The 15,441-nt window shown below is 33.4% G+C and overlaps 1 non-coding gene across 1 annotated transcript; it reads left to right on the top strand.

Moving 5' to 3' along the window:
• Nucleotides 1-5,451: 5,451 nt before the first annotated feature.
• Nucleotides 5,452-5,558, top strand: LOC117308761 (U6 spliceosomal RNA). Its single transcript, XR_004522942.1, has one exon. It is a non-coding gene; the product is annotated as a U6 spliceosomal RNA (small nuclear RNA).
• The last annotated feature ends 9,883 nt before the right edge of the window (nt 5,559-15,441 follow it).

Genomic DNA, 15,441 nt, shown 5'->3' on the forward strand with positions numbered 1-15,441 from the left:
GTCAAATATCTTTGTTAACTAATACAATGAAAGGTCTTATTGTTCTTTAATATAATTTCACCTTATGCAGTATTGGGAATAATATCATTTTTGCTCACCAGTGGATACTAAATTTTCATAAAAGATTATGGTGTTACATTTGACACTGTCACTGACCAAAAAAAAAATTAGCCAAGATATGGTCAGCTACCAGGAATAGTACTATGCTGTGGTGAGATCTATTAGCTTTCCTTTCAACAATAATGTCTTAGACTTTGGTGGCTATCATTCAATGTTCTATATCCATTTGTAATTCATTAGTTCAGCAAATATTTATTGAGCATCTAATATAGTTTTCCTAAGCTTTGGGTAGAAAGATACAAAAATCACTACTGTCAAGTCTCTCATCATATATTTTAGGGCATATTTGTCCAGAATATAATTTGCTTAAATGATATTTTGGGTTAAAAGTGGAAATATAGGGCTTCCCTGGTGGCACAGTGGTTGGGAGTCCGCCTGCCGATGCAGGGGACGCAGGTTCGGGCCCCGGTCTGGGAGGATCCCGCATGCTGCGGAGCGGCTGGGCCCGTGGGCCATGGCCGCTGGGCCTGCGCGTCTGGAGCCTGTGCTCCGCAGCGGGAGAGGCCACAACAGTGAGAGGCCCGCATACCGCAAAAAAAAAAAAAAAAAAAAAAAAAAAAAAAAAAAAAAAAAGTGGAAATATATATTTTAACATTTAGTAGTCATCAATTTTATCTTTATAATTATATACATCTACCCCCACAATCTGCTCTTGCTTTGGAACTTAAAAAAAATAATGTATTTGAATGGCTTAGTCTCTCTTAGGTAATGCACTAAGCTACAATCAGTATTAACAGCCTTATCTGGTAACCAGTTCAAAAGCAGGGTTCAAATTCTTACAAGTTACACGAGTTGAGGTAGATGTATCAACTTTTCCAAGTTATGTCCAATGTTTCAAACCCATAAGATTGTTTTAAAAGCATTTCACATGAAATAATGGCTTTGCAGAGGGGAAGTATGATAATAATATTATTAATAAATGATAATTAAAGAACCATGTGTAATCTAAGATTCACCGATCCTGCAATTTAATCTGAAGGAAATATAATGCAAGTTTGAGGTCAAGTACACACTGCTATCTTTCCTAAAATGTAGATCTACATCCCAAAGTTTTTGAAGATTGGGGTACATGCTGTGCTAATATGTAGCCAGTACATACAGAAGCTGATAGTTTCTAAGTCAAATATCAGAATAAAATAAACTTGAATTGGAGTTCTATTCAGCATGAATTATATGAGCAGTGAAAAACTTAAGCCCATATTCCAGTACAAATCTAGAGACATTTTAAAAATTAAAAAATACATTTTAAAATTACAACCTCTGCACACCAATGTTCTTTATGGTTATAGTGTTGATGAGCTATTTGTTTCAACACTAAAAAATCCATACAAAATTTGCAATATAAAAAATCAAGAATGATGTTGCAAAAATTGAAAAGGAGTACTGTGACACGTTTAAAATCAGAGAAGATGAAAATTCCAGAACTTTTTAAAGTGAATATTTCTTATTTCCAGAAGAAAAAAGATTTCATGAAAAAAAAAGACATGCAATTATATAATACAGTTAGGTTTCTTATCTAGAAAATATTACATATTACCATATATTTAAAGGTAATATTTTTTATTACTTTTTCTAAATTCGGTAATTTTAAAAATTTGTTTCACATTCACATTTTTTTAGTAAAGTATTATTTCTTTTCACTTCTCTAATTTTTTTTTTAAATTGTGGTAAAATACGCATAACTTAAAAATTTACCACCAGAGCCATTATGAAGTTTACAGTTCAGTAGTATTAAGTACATTCACACATTGTTGTGCAAAGTATCTCCAGAACTCTTTTCATCTTGAAAATCTGAAACTCTATTAAAAAAAAAAAAAGAAAAAAGAAAGGAAAAGAAAAGAACAAGTTTTGGCCAGGATGTAGAAAAATTGGAACAATTGTCACCTGCTAGTGAGAATGTAAAATGGTGCAACCACTATGGAAAACAGTAGGGGAGGTCCTTAATAAATTAAAAATATAATTATCATATGACCCAACAGTTCCACTTTGGGGTGTATAAACCCAAAATAATTTAAAGCTGGATCTCAAAGAGATATTTGTACACCTATGTCCATAGAATATTATTCATAATAGCCAAAATGTAGAAGCAATTTAAGCGTTCATCCAATGATGAATGAATGAGTAAATAAAATGTGTTTTATATATATATATATATATATATACATATATACATATATATACAGTGGAATATTATTCTGCATTAAAAAGAATATTCTGATACATACTACAACTTGGCTGAACCTTAAAAAGCATTATACAAAGTGAAATAAGCTAGTCACAAAAAGTAAATATTATATTCCACTTATATGAGATACTTAGAGAAGTGAAATTAATAGGGACAGAAAGTAGAAGGGTGGTTGCCAGAGGCCTAGGCAAGGAGGCCAATGAAGAATTGTTGTTTAATGGGTATAGTGGTAGGAGAAATGGTTATGAGTGATGTGTACTCTCCACTATTAGCACCATAAAGATGTTACAACATTACCAAATTATGAATGACTGAAGCAAGAGCATACAGTGGAAAATTGATGTATTCATTCCAAAAGATAAGATTCTTTTCATGGATCTTAAAGTATTACAATGTTTCTTTATCTTGGTATTATGTTAGAGATCTATAAAGAAGAACGACTCTGGGGGCTTCCCTTGTGGTGCACTGGTTAAGAATCCACCTGCCAATGGAGGGGATATGGGTTCGAGCTCTAGTCCAGGAAGATCCCACATGTCGCAGAGCAGCTAAGCCCATAAGTCACAACTACTGAGCCTGTGCTCTAGAGCCCATGAGCCACAACTACTGAAGCCTGTATGCCTAGAGCCCGTGCTCCACAACAAAAGAAGCCACCACAATCAGAAGCCTGTGCACCACAACGAAGAGTAGCCCCCACTCACCTCAACTAGAGAAAGCCCACACGTAGCAACAAAGACCCCATGCAGCCAAAAATAAATAAATTTATTAAAAAAAAAAGAATGACTCTGATCTCAAATAGATGCATCCAAATTCAGTTCTGTCACTTGTTAGTACCCATATGAGTCCTGTAATTCTCATTTTTCACTACTTTATAGTGGAAGTAATACCTTTCTAGAATGGAGTTAAATACAACTATCTTTATTTACAGGAGACATAATCTTATGTATAAACTGAAGGACACACACAGAAAAAAATTAGAGCTAATAAACAAGTTCATTAGGGATGCAGGATACAAGATCAATACACAAAAATCTATTGTATTTCTATACATTATCAATAAACAATCAAAAAATGAAATCACAATTCAATTTACAGTGGCATCAAAAAATAAAACACTTAGGAATAAATTTAACACAAATGCAAAGGTTATAACCTGAAAACTTTAAGACATTGCTGAAAGAAATTACAGAAGACTTAAATAAATGGAAAGAAAACTCAGGTCCATGGATTACAAAACTTAATATTATTAAGATAGCAATATGCCCCAAATTGATCTATAAAGTTAATTCAATTTCTATCAAAATCTTAGCAAGCTTTTATTGCAGAAGTTGCCAAGCTGATCTAAAACTCATAGGGAAATGCAAAAGAATCTTTAAAAAGATAAAGGATACTGAAAAAGAATGAAGTTGAAGGATTCACAATTCTCAATTTGAAAACTTACAATAAAGCTACAGTCATCAAGAATGTGTGGTAATGGGATAGGAGGGATAGATAGATAGATAGATAGATAAATTGATCAAATAGAACTGGGAGTTCAGAAATAAACTCTTATATTAATGGTCAGTTGAATTTTGACAAGAGTCCCAAGACAATTCAATCAGAAAGAATAGTCTTTTCAACAAACAGTGCTGGGACAATTGGTTATTCACATACAAATAAATAAAGTTGGACCCTTCCTCTTGACATACAAAAAAATGAGCTAAAAATGAATAATAGATCTAAGCTAAAACTATAAAAGCTAAAACTATAAAAGTCTTCGAAGAAAATATAATAGTTAATTTTCAAGTTTGTGGGTTGGGCAAAATGTTCTTGGCTAACATTAAAAGCAAAAGGGACAAAACAAAAAGCAGATAAATTGGACTTAATGAAAATTATTTTTTTTTCTGCTTCAAAGGATACCATCAACAAAGTTAAAAGAAACCTAGAAAAATGGAGAATATATTTATAAATAACTCATAAGAAACTTGCATTGATAATATAAATTATTCTTCTAAGTCAATAATAAGAAGATAGATAATCCAAGTTAAAAATAGATGAAGAATCTGAGTGAATATTTCTCCAAAAGATATACAAATGGCTAATAAGCACATAAAGTGCTGAACAGCATTAATTATTAGGTACTTGCAAATGAAAACCACTATGAGATACCACTTCACATCCACTGGGATTGATAAAATCAAAAAGATAAATAATACAAAAGTTGGCAAGGATACGAAGAAATTGGAAAACTCATAGACTTCTCCTAGGAATGTAAAATGATGCAGCCACTTTGGAAAAAGTGACTGCCAGTTTCTCAAAATTCAAACATACAGAAAATGTATAAAGAAGTCTTTGCACTCCTAGGTATATACCCAAGGGAAATAAAAACAAATTTGTGTACCAATGTACATAGCAGCCATTATTCATAATAGTCAAAAAGTGGTAACAGAACAAATGTTCATAGATTGATGAATGGATAAACAAAATGTGGTGTATGTATACAATGGGGTATTGGTGCTTAGTGACTTACTTCAAAAGAGTGAAGTATGGAAAAAGAAAGAAAGAAAGAAATTCATTGTAGAAAAACCTGGAAAATACAGTCTTGGTCAACTGACCAAAGTAAACATCATCAGTGATAAGTAATCTTGATAATATGTAACCTGTTACACTATGAGAAGTGTGTTTCACCTCTACGATATTCTCACTGAAAACCTTAGCCTAACCATGAGAAAAATATACAATAAACCCAAATTGAGGAACATTGTACAAACTGCCTGTTCAGTACTCAAAACTGTCAAGGTCATGAAAAACATAGAAATTCTGAGAAACTGTTACAGTCAAGAGATGCTTAAGGAGACATGAAAACTAATGGAATGCGGTGCCCAGATGGAATCCTGGAACAGAAAATTGTTAGGTAAGATGTAAGGAATCTGAAGAGAATACAGACTTTAGTTAATAAAAATGTATCAATATTGATTTATTGATGGAAACAAATTGACCATACTAATGTAAGATGTTAATAATATTAGAAATTGGGTATGCTGTGCTCAGTGAAATCTCAATTTTTCTCTAAATCTATAAAGTTCTAAAAAAAAAGTCTACTAAAAAAATCTAATTTATAAGTAAAAATATGTCATCAAATAATAAGCCCAAGCAAAGGTAAGCATGAAGTGCTCACTTCGGCAGCACATATACTAAAATTGGAATGATACAGTGAAGATTAGCATGGCCCCTGTGCAAGCATGACATGCAAATTCGTGAAGCATTCCATATTTTTTGTAAGAGGGAGAAGATATGGAGAGATATGTATATATGTATGTATATGTATACATATAGCTGATTCACTTTGTTATAAAGCAGAAACTAATACACCATTGTAAAGCAATTACACTCCAATAAAGATGTTAAAAAAAAAATAAGCATGAAGCTCATGGACAAAATTGTTTAAATTTATTGAATTAAACAAATGGTGAATTTTCTACAATGTTTATAGATGAAAATATTTAATAAATTCAGATCTCTCAAAATAATTCTACTAATTTAATGCAATCCAATAAAATTCAAGCAGTGTTTTTCACAAAATTTGAAAAGAAGCTGCCTAAAATGTACATGACATAGAGCCAATAATAGTCAAGACATTTTTAAGAACAAAAGTTGTCTCTATTATATTTCAAGACAAAAGACAGAACATTTCAAAAATTGTGTAAGAAATAATTAGACCAATGAAACTGAATAAGGAAAACAGATGCAAATCCACCCTCTATGAAAAGTTTGTGTATGACAGCAGAAGCATTATATTTCAGTGGAAAAAAAGATGAACTATTCAATAAATGGTGCTTGTTTAATTGGAGGTCCATATGGAAAGAGACTGAAACATAACTTTATCTCATACAATGTAAAACATAAACTCCAGATTTAATTTCAAAACAAAAGTGAGGAAAGCAAAACACCTGGAAGAAATTAAGATATTACCTCCATAAGATTATGAGTGCTGAATGTAAAGGGTTTTAAGGAAGGTAGATTAGCCTTTATTTGATCAACCTCATCACCAAAAATAAAGAAATGCCAGTTAATTATATATGATTGAAAGCATCAGAGAGAACCAAAGTATCCTTTAGCCATGTCCAAAAACATCCATATCCCGAGGAGAAGGGAACTACATTATGTGAAACCAGCATTTGGTGCTACCTTTTCTCTCAAGGCATTTGCAATCTACCAATGGCAAGATATGCATCTGAGAATCTGGGCAGCACTTGCAACCATCTCACAGAACTAGAGAAACAAGAGTTAGAGTTCAGGATTCAACAAGGTAGAGGCTCTCTGGTAATGAGCCTTGGATTTAAAGTGGGTCTCCCAAAGGAGTAAAGACAAACCAGAAATAGATCACCCATACAGAAAAATAAAACCTGTCACTAACACACCTCACTTCTTGAATTTAATATGGATATTTACCTTTGCTTTAGCTATGAATGAGAAACCAACAGACTTTTGGCAACCCCACATGTCTAAAAGACAAAGAGTGGAGTTCAGACTCCCAAAGAGGACGGCATTATAAATACTCTAGTTTTTCAGTTGAAACTAATAAAGGACTCAATAGAGAATTAAAGGATAAGTGACAAAAAAGAGCAAATTATAACAGAAATGAATAATAGAAACCCACAGGGAATCCAGTTATTGGAATATCAGGTATACCCTTTATAGTAACAGTAAAACATATGAAGTTAATTGAGAAGATACAGAATTTCAGCAAAGAAAAGGAATATATAAAAGGAATATAAATAGAAATTTCAGATCTGAAAATATAAAAAAACTAAAATAAAGAATTCAATATATGAGTTTAATGGCAGATTAGCCACAGTGCCTTCTCTCCAAAAAGAAATCAGATTAATGAGGTGGAAGATAGTTCTTTGATCCAGTTCCAAACACAGAGAGAGATGAGAGGAAAAAGGATGGAAAATACACCAAAGTACTTAAGAGACAAAGGGGATATATTAAAAATACCTAACATAACCTGTAAATAGAGTCTCAGAAGGAAAGGGCAAAGAAAAGAGTACATAAAAAATATTTGAAGGAAAAAAGCAGATAATTTTCCAAACTGATCAAAGGCACAGATAGAAATAAAATAAATAATCAAAGACAAACAAATAAGATCATAAAAGCAGGAAGGAAGAAAAAAATGGACCAGTTAGCTAGAATAAAAACAATAGAACTGACAGCTGACTTTTCTATAAAAATTATGGAAGCAGATTTTACAGCTGAAATTTTTTTAAGTGAAAAAAATGCACTAACAGAGAAATCTATTCACAGAGAAAATGTGCTTCAAAAATACAGGTAGGGACTTCCCTGGTGGTCCAGTGGTAAAGAATCTGCCTTACAATGTAGGGGACGCGGGTTCGATCCTTAGCCAGGGAACTCAGATCCCACATGCCGCAGTGCAACTGAGCCCGCATGCCACAACTACTGAGCTCGTATACCTCAACTAGTGCCTGCATGCTGCAAACTACTGAGCTCATGTGCCCTGGAGCCTGCACACCACAACTAGAGAATAGAAAACCCACATGCCACAATTAGAGAGAAGCCCACGCACCACAATGAAGAGCCCATACATTGCAACAAAAGATCCCGCATGCCTCAATGAAGATCCCAAGCACCACAATTAAGACCTGACACAGCCAAAAATAAGTTAAATAAGTAAATCTTAAAAAAAGAGAAGAAGGTATATTTTCATTATATACTTTTTCAGATATATAAAAATTAGGAAAATGTATCACTATTGGATCTATATTAATGAAAATACTTAGGGAATACTTAAGACAGAGGGAAAATGATCTAATAGAAGTCTGGAAATTCAGAAAAGAATAAAGATTGAAAATATTGAATGTATAAATAAATCTAAATGAATATTGACTGCATACAAAAACATTGCTGTCTTGTGGGATTTAAAAATTATGAATAATTAAAGTAAATGACAACCATAAAAGAAAAATCAGAAAGTGAAAAATAGAGTTAAAGTGTTTTAAAGTCTTTGCGTTGTCAGGGGAATATTAAAAGCATTACGTTAAATCAGACTTCAATAAATAAATAATAATTTCTCATGTGACAACTCAAACAATATTTTTAAAATATGACAGACAAGAGGATAAATATTAAAAATGCTTAATTAAACCAAAGAATGAAAAAAAGGAGACAAAAGAATGTTTAAAGCTTATGGGACAAAAACAGTACAAATAACCAGGTGGTACATTTAAACACAAACTGATGAGGAAATATACTAAATACACCAATTAAAAAATAAAAATTGCCAGACTTAACTTAAACAGACATAATAAATGATGATAAACTGAAAAGAAGGTAAAAAAATCAGAAAAAAATAATTTCAAACAAAAGAAAACCAAATAGATGATAAATCTAAATAGAAATTTATCAAAAATTATATTCAGTATAAACAAAATCAATACTCCAATTTTAGAAAGATCATGATTGATTAAAAAATAAGAATCAACTGTATATGTTGACATTAATATTAGACAAAATGGACAATAAGACAATAAACATTATAAGAGACAAAAATGAGCATTTTAGAACAATAAAGGAGCCAACCAACTTAGAAGTTATTCAATTCAAAATATACTAGTTGACATGGTCTCAAAATATATAAAGCAAAAATAATTAGAGGTATAAGGATACTGGTAGTAGTCATGAAGCTGCTAGGTCAAAGACAAAGGTCAGTTTATTTCTCACAGCAAGAGCAATAGAGAGAGTAATACTCATACCAGTTCCCTGAGCCCCAATACCTAAAGAACAGTGTGACTCATCAGATGATGCCTCTATAGCTGTGGGATGCACTACAGGAGTGAAACCCAAGCTAAGGAAATCTACAGTCTTATAAGAAGGCCACTAGAAAATGTAGCCTAGAAGGTGTCCCAGAAGAAGACATTATTTTTATTATAATCCTGGTCAGGAAACAAACCTTCCTTCTGCCCCAAAGGGCGGCACTATGTCTATCTTCCAAAATTATTTTGTATAAATTCTTGAAAAGATACTCTGAAAAAGAAACAGATTCCAGATATGCAGAAGCACCATGGGGAGTTGTCTTCCACACCATTAAAAGAGTGAAGAAGCAAGCCTAACAGAAGAAGATATTGAAAATGCATATGACCTAAAAAGGACTTGCATCAAAACGTAAATAACACATACAAATCAGTAAGCAAAAGACAGATGATCCAGTTTTCAGAAATGAGCCAAAAGCAAGACTTTCTTTTCTAGTCCAATGTAATCTACTCACACTGAATCTATGTAGAAAAATCAAAAATGTTTCAAATAATTTAGGCATATTTAGTAATTAAAATTAAAATTATAGAGATCCAATTTAGTGAGCACTAAGTCATGTGTTTAAGAGAATTTTTTGCTACCATATAAAAATGGAGAAGACTTTTGAAGTTCAAAAATAGTAGAAAATCACTTTAGATATTAATCCTTCATTTTTAAAAGATTCATATACTTACTAGAAGACAAAGTTCAGAAAATAGAACTTCTCTTGGTATTTTCTCCAAACTAACAGTCTATTCTCCTTTCATTTTTCAAAAGATCTATGGGAATTTTAAACATCCAAGAGATTGTAAAGATGTCTAAAGACATCACATAAATCTTAAAATATAACAACCCAAAATAGTAATACTTTTGACTTATGATGTTAAATGAACATTGGTCGAAAGAAAGGAATCTTCTAAAGTGAGATTTGTCTTAATCTGTAAAATGCCTTTTTGATTTCACTAAATTTTCTTTTATCCTAAAATACGAGCTTGATGCATTTCCAATAAAACAGCTGGGTTTATTGTGGTTAGGAAAACTATTCCATCTTACTGAGTTCCCGTTTGTAATCCTGTGATTGTTTAAGCATTACTTTAAGAATAGCAGCTACTGGAAATCTGCAGTTTAAGACTGTGATAAGATGCCATATTCATTCATTATTTTAAATCATATTTTTATATATAAAATTAAAAGCAGAAAAAAACCAATATTTAGGCCTGGTTCCAAAGAAGTTGCATTTCTTGGTGCTTAATTTGGGATCAAAAAAACAAACTGAGCAATATAAATGGGATAATCATCAGTATAATAATAAGGAAAAGAATGTGGATAGTATTCCAAAAATGTTACCAAAATAATCAGTTTGGTAGTCAAAAATAGTATTGGTAATTTGTTTCTTAAAAAAAGAAAGAAAAAGTAGAAAAATTAATGATGCCATAGTATAAGTGTGCTTTTAGCTCTTTTCTGTAATACTGCCCATAAATTTTCTACTCTCACCTGGCAATGAAAATATTTCTAATTTGAACAATTATAAGCCATAAATAAAAAGGAACATAAGTTTCCCCAACCTTATTACCTCTTTCAAAGATTAAGACAAATAAACCTTTTCTAGTTATCTCTTGTTGTATAAGAAAACCACTCCAAAATTTAGCTGTATTCACTTAATGAGTTATATTTTCTACTTCGTGTGATGTCCACAGAAGTCACTCACATGGGTACAATCAGCTAGGAGATGTATTGGGTGCCTAGGTTCTCCTGAACATAATCTCCATCTCAAGCTCTCTCTTTCCTCCCCTCCCTTCTCTTCTCATCTCTTCACTCTCCCATAACCATCATTAACTAGCCTAGTTTAAGCTTCTTTACATGGTAGCTGGATGAAAGTGGAAGTGTGAAAATGAGGGTTAAAATGGAAACTGCAAGTTTTCTTAGTTAATAGACCCAGAAATTACACAATGTAATTTTTGCATTTCATTGGTCGAAGCAGGATCGTTCATAAATTCAAAGGGAAAAGAAGTATGTTATCTTATTAATGGAGGAGTGGAAAATTCACATAGCAAACAGACATGCAGGATGAGAGAGAAGGATTTATGTGCACATCTTTGGAAACAATCTACCATTGTCTACCCTCTGACCACAACAAGTTACAGGCCTCCCACATGCAAAATACATTCCTCCCTCCTCCGAAAGCCTCATACCCTTAAGGTATTTTCTCAAAATCCAGAATGTCATTATCTAAATTATGTCCATATATGCCTGAGGATTACTGGATGCAGCTGCTCACATTCAATTGCTGTTAATCTAGAGATGTGAGATATAAAATGACAGATTATCTGCCTTCTGCATACACTGATAAAGCACAGATAAAATAATTGCAATGGACACTTGCATTTTAAAAGAAGAACATATACATATAACTGATTCACTTTGTTATACAGCAGAAACTAGTACAATATTGTAAAGCAATTATACTCCAATAAAGATGCTATAAAGGGGCTTCCCTGGTGGCGCGGTGGTTGGGAGTCCGCCTGCCGATGCAGGGGACACGGGTTCGTGCCCCGGTCCGGGAGGATCCCACATGCCGCGGAGCGGCTGGGCCCGTGAGCCATGGCCGCTGAGCCTGCGCGTCCGGAGCCTGTGCTCCGCAACGGGAGAGGCCACGGCAGTGAGAGGCCCGCGTACAGCAAAAAAAAAAAAAAAAAAAAAAAAAAAAAAAAAAAAAGATGCTATAAAAAAAAGGCAAAAAAGAAAAGAAAAGAAAAGAAAAGAAGGACAGAAAGCATTTATTTATCACTGACCCATGGCAATTCTGAATCCAGCTGGACACACGTTACCAGTTCCCTTTCTCTTAGACACAAGGAAAAGTCTGAGTGGAGTGTAGTTCTGGTTCCTAATTCATTGTTTTTCAAAGATCTTGGCTTTGCCTCAGAGTTAGCCAAACTTTTCTAGAAGAAATAGCAGGTATTTACAACTGAGTAGCTCTAAGTCTGTTTCTTATCTTTAGAAGTTGGGAGCTTTTTGCATTTTGAAATATCTTGGTCCCTTCAGTCCAATCAGATGGTGTTTTTTTGCTTCAAGGCTCTTAAAATTTTAGATTTTTCTATAAATTTCATTAGGATATACTTCATGCCCTCAAAGCAGTACTTATCTTTTTTCTTCAAGGAGGAATTATCTCTATTTTGCATGTGTGAGAACATTGTAGGAAAATGCTATCAAGATTCTCAGAAGTACTTAATGTCTAGCTGAGAGAGTCTACTGGGGACCATCTCAAATTTTTCAGAGCTCTTAACAAAGGGGCTTATAGACAATAAATGTGATCTTTCACGTGACGCCATATTCCACTTGGAGAGTCCCTGGTCAGCTGGAGAAACTATACTGGGCCAGACGTAAGACATCATCTACTTGAATGAGCGAATATAGAGGTCATGTGACAAAAAGACATGCTGTCATGAGAGATCTGGTTGGACACATATGTGTAAATAACCCACCACAACATCATTTTCAATCTAAATTACTTCTAAATGTTGTACTCTGATCATTTTTCTATTTTTCTTTCAGTCCTAAATAAAAACCTGAAAGTGATATATTACACAGAAACAACACAAAACTTTCAACTAAGTCCTAAATATTTTATGCTAATTGCATGTTTCATTGCACAAAAACACCTTTTCACCAGACCTATTTGAGAGTGGGATAAGTGAAACTCCTTGATTTATATTTTTGCTTGTAATTGCGTAAATTATTTTATGTATATTTAATTATTTTAGATATTATATCTTTATATTTGTTGACAACAGCATGAATAAAATCATATTCAAAACTATTCAATACCACTTCACACCCATTAGGGTGGCTGTTAAAAAGAAAGAGAGAATAACAAATGTTAGCAAAGATATAGAGAAATTGGAACCTTTGTGCATTCATTGCTGGTGGAACTGTAAAGTGAATCAGCCCCTGAGAAAAACAGTAGAGCTGATCCTCAAAATATTACACATAGAATAACTATATGATCCAGCAATTCCACTTCTGGGTATATACCCAAAATAATTGAAAACAAGCTCTCAAATACATATTTGTATACCCATGTTCATTGAAGCATTAGTCAAAATAGCCAAAAACTGGAAGCAACACAAGTGTTCATCATTAGATGAATTATTTAGAGTTTAATGTGACATAAAGACTTCAATGCATATTGAGACTACTTTGACTTCTTGGTTCACTGAGGTCAATCATGAACTAACTTAAAAGAAAAGAGGGCTTCCCTGGTGACGCAGTGGTTGAGAGTCCGCCTGCCGATGCAGGGGACACAGGTTCGTGACCCAGTCCGGGAAGATCCCACATGCAGCGGAGCGGCTAGACCCGTGACCTATGGCCGCTGAGCCTGCGCGTCCAGAGCCTGTGCTCTGCAACGGAAGAGGCCACAACAGTGAGAGGCCCGCGTACCACAAAAAAAATAAATAAATAAAACTAAAAATCTTTAAATAAAAAAAAAAAAAAGAAAAGAGAAAGTTTAGGGTATAGAAAGTAAAAAGTATCTTGAAAAAAAAGATTAAAAAAATTTTCCATTCCATTATTTCAGAAAAATGACAATGAACTTTTTAAAACAAACTAAATGTAATTAAATAATGCAAAACTTAACTTGAATGAGACTGCAAAAAAATAAAAATTAATAAAAAAATCATAAAATTATGATATGAAAATATTCCAGTTCTGCAAAAAACTTAAAAATATTATTGTCTGCTGTGCTTAAAAATGTTGTGGTGACTGCCTAAAGAGCAAATGTTTTATAACTGTCTAAGTAATAAAGTTCTAATATTGAAAAACACTAACTAGAGTATCTGATCACTAATATTATTATTTTTTTAACATCTTTGTTGGAGTATAATTGCTTTACAATGGTCTGTTAGTTTCTACTTTATAACAAAGTGAATCAGCTATACATATACATATATCCCCATATCTCCTCCCTCTTGCGTCTCCCTCCCACCCTCCTTTTCCCACACCTCTAGGTGGTCACAAAGCATCAAGTTGATCTCCCTGTGCTATGTGGCTGCTTCCCACTAGCTATTTATTTTACATTTGGTAGTATATGTAAGGCCATACACTCTCTCACTTCATCTCAGCTTACCTTTTCCCCTCCCCATGTCCTCAAGTCCATTTCTACATCTGTGTCATTATTCCTGTCCTGCCCCGTGTTCTTCATAACCATTTTTTTTCTTTTTTTTAGATTCCATACATATGTGTTATACAGTATCTATTTTTCCTTTCTGACTTACTTCACTCTGTATGACAGACTATAGGTCCATCTACTTCACTACAAATAACTCTATTTTGTTTCTTTCTATAGCTGACTAATATTCCATTATATATATATATGTGCCACATCTTCTTTATCCATTCATCTGTCAAAGGACATTTAGGTTGCTTCCATGTTGTGGCTATTGTAAATAGGGTTGCAATGAACATTGTGGTACATGACTCTTTTTGAATTATGGTTTTCTCATTGTATATGCCCAGTAGTGGGAATGCTGGGTCATATGATAGCTCTATTTTTAGTTTTTTAAGGAACTTCCATACTGTTTGCCATAGTGGCTGTATCAATTTATATTCCCACAAACAGTGAAAGAGGGTTCCCTTTTCTCCACACCCTCTCCAGCATGTATTGTTTGTAGATTTTTTTATGATGACCATTCTAACTGGTGTGAGGTGATACTTCATTGTAGTTTTGATTTGCATTTCTCTAATGATTAGTGATGTTGAGCATTCCTTCATGTGTTTGTTGGCAATCTGTATATCTTCTTTGGAGAAATGTCTATTTAGGTCTTCTGCCCATTTTTGGATTGGGTTGTTTGTTTTTCTAATATTGAGCTGCATGAGCTGCTTGTATATTTTGGAGATTAATCCTTTGTCAGTTGCTTCATTTGCAAATATTTTCTCCCATTCTGAGGGTTATCTTTTCATCTTGTTTATGGTTTCTGTTGCTGTGCAAACGCTTTTAAGTTTCATTAGGTCTCATTTGTTTATTTTTGTTTTAATTTCCATTTCTCTAGAGGTGGGTCAAAAAGGATCTTGCTGTGATTTATTTCATAGAGTGTTCACTGATGTTTTCCTCTAAGAGTTTTTATAGTGTTTGGCCTTACATTTAGGTCGTTAATCCATTCTGAGTCTATTTTTATGTATGGTGTTAGGGAGTCTCATAATTTCATTCTTTTACATGTAGCTGTCCAGTTTTCCCAGCACCACATATTGAAGAGGCTGTCTTTTCTCCATTGTGTACTCTCACCCCCTTTGTCAAGTTAAGATGACCATATGTGTGTGGGTTTATCTCTGGGCTTTCTATCCTGCTCCATTGATCT

This window comes from Tursiops truncatus, chromosome 17 (genome assembly GCF_011762595.2).
Source record: "Tursiops truncatus isolate mTurTru1 chromosome 17, mTurTru1.mat.Y, whole genome shotgun sequence".
NCBI classification, from domain to species: Eukaryota; Metazoa; Chordata; class Mammalia; order Artiodactyla; family Delphinidae; genus Tursiops; species Tursiops truncatus.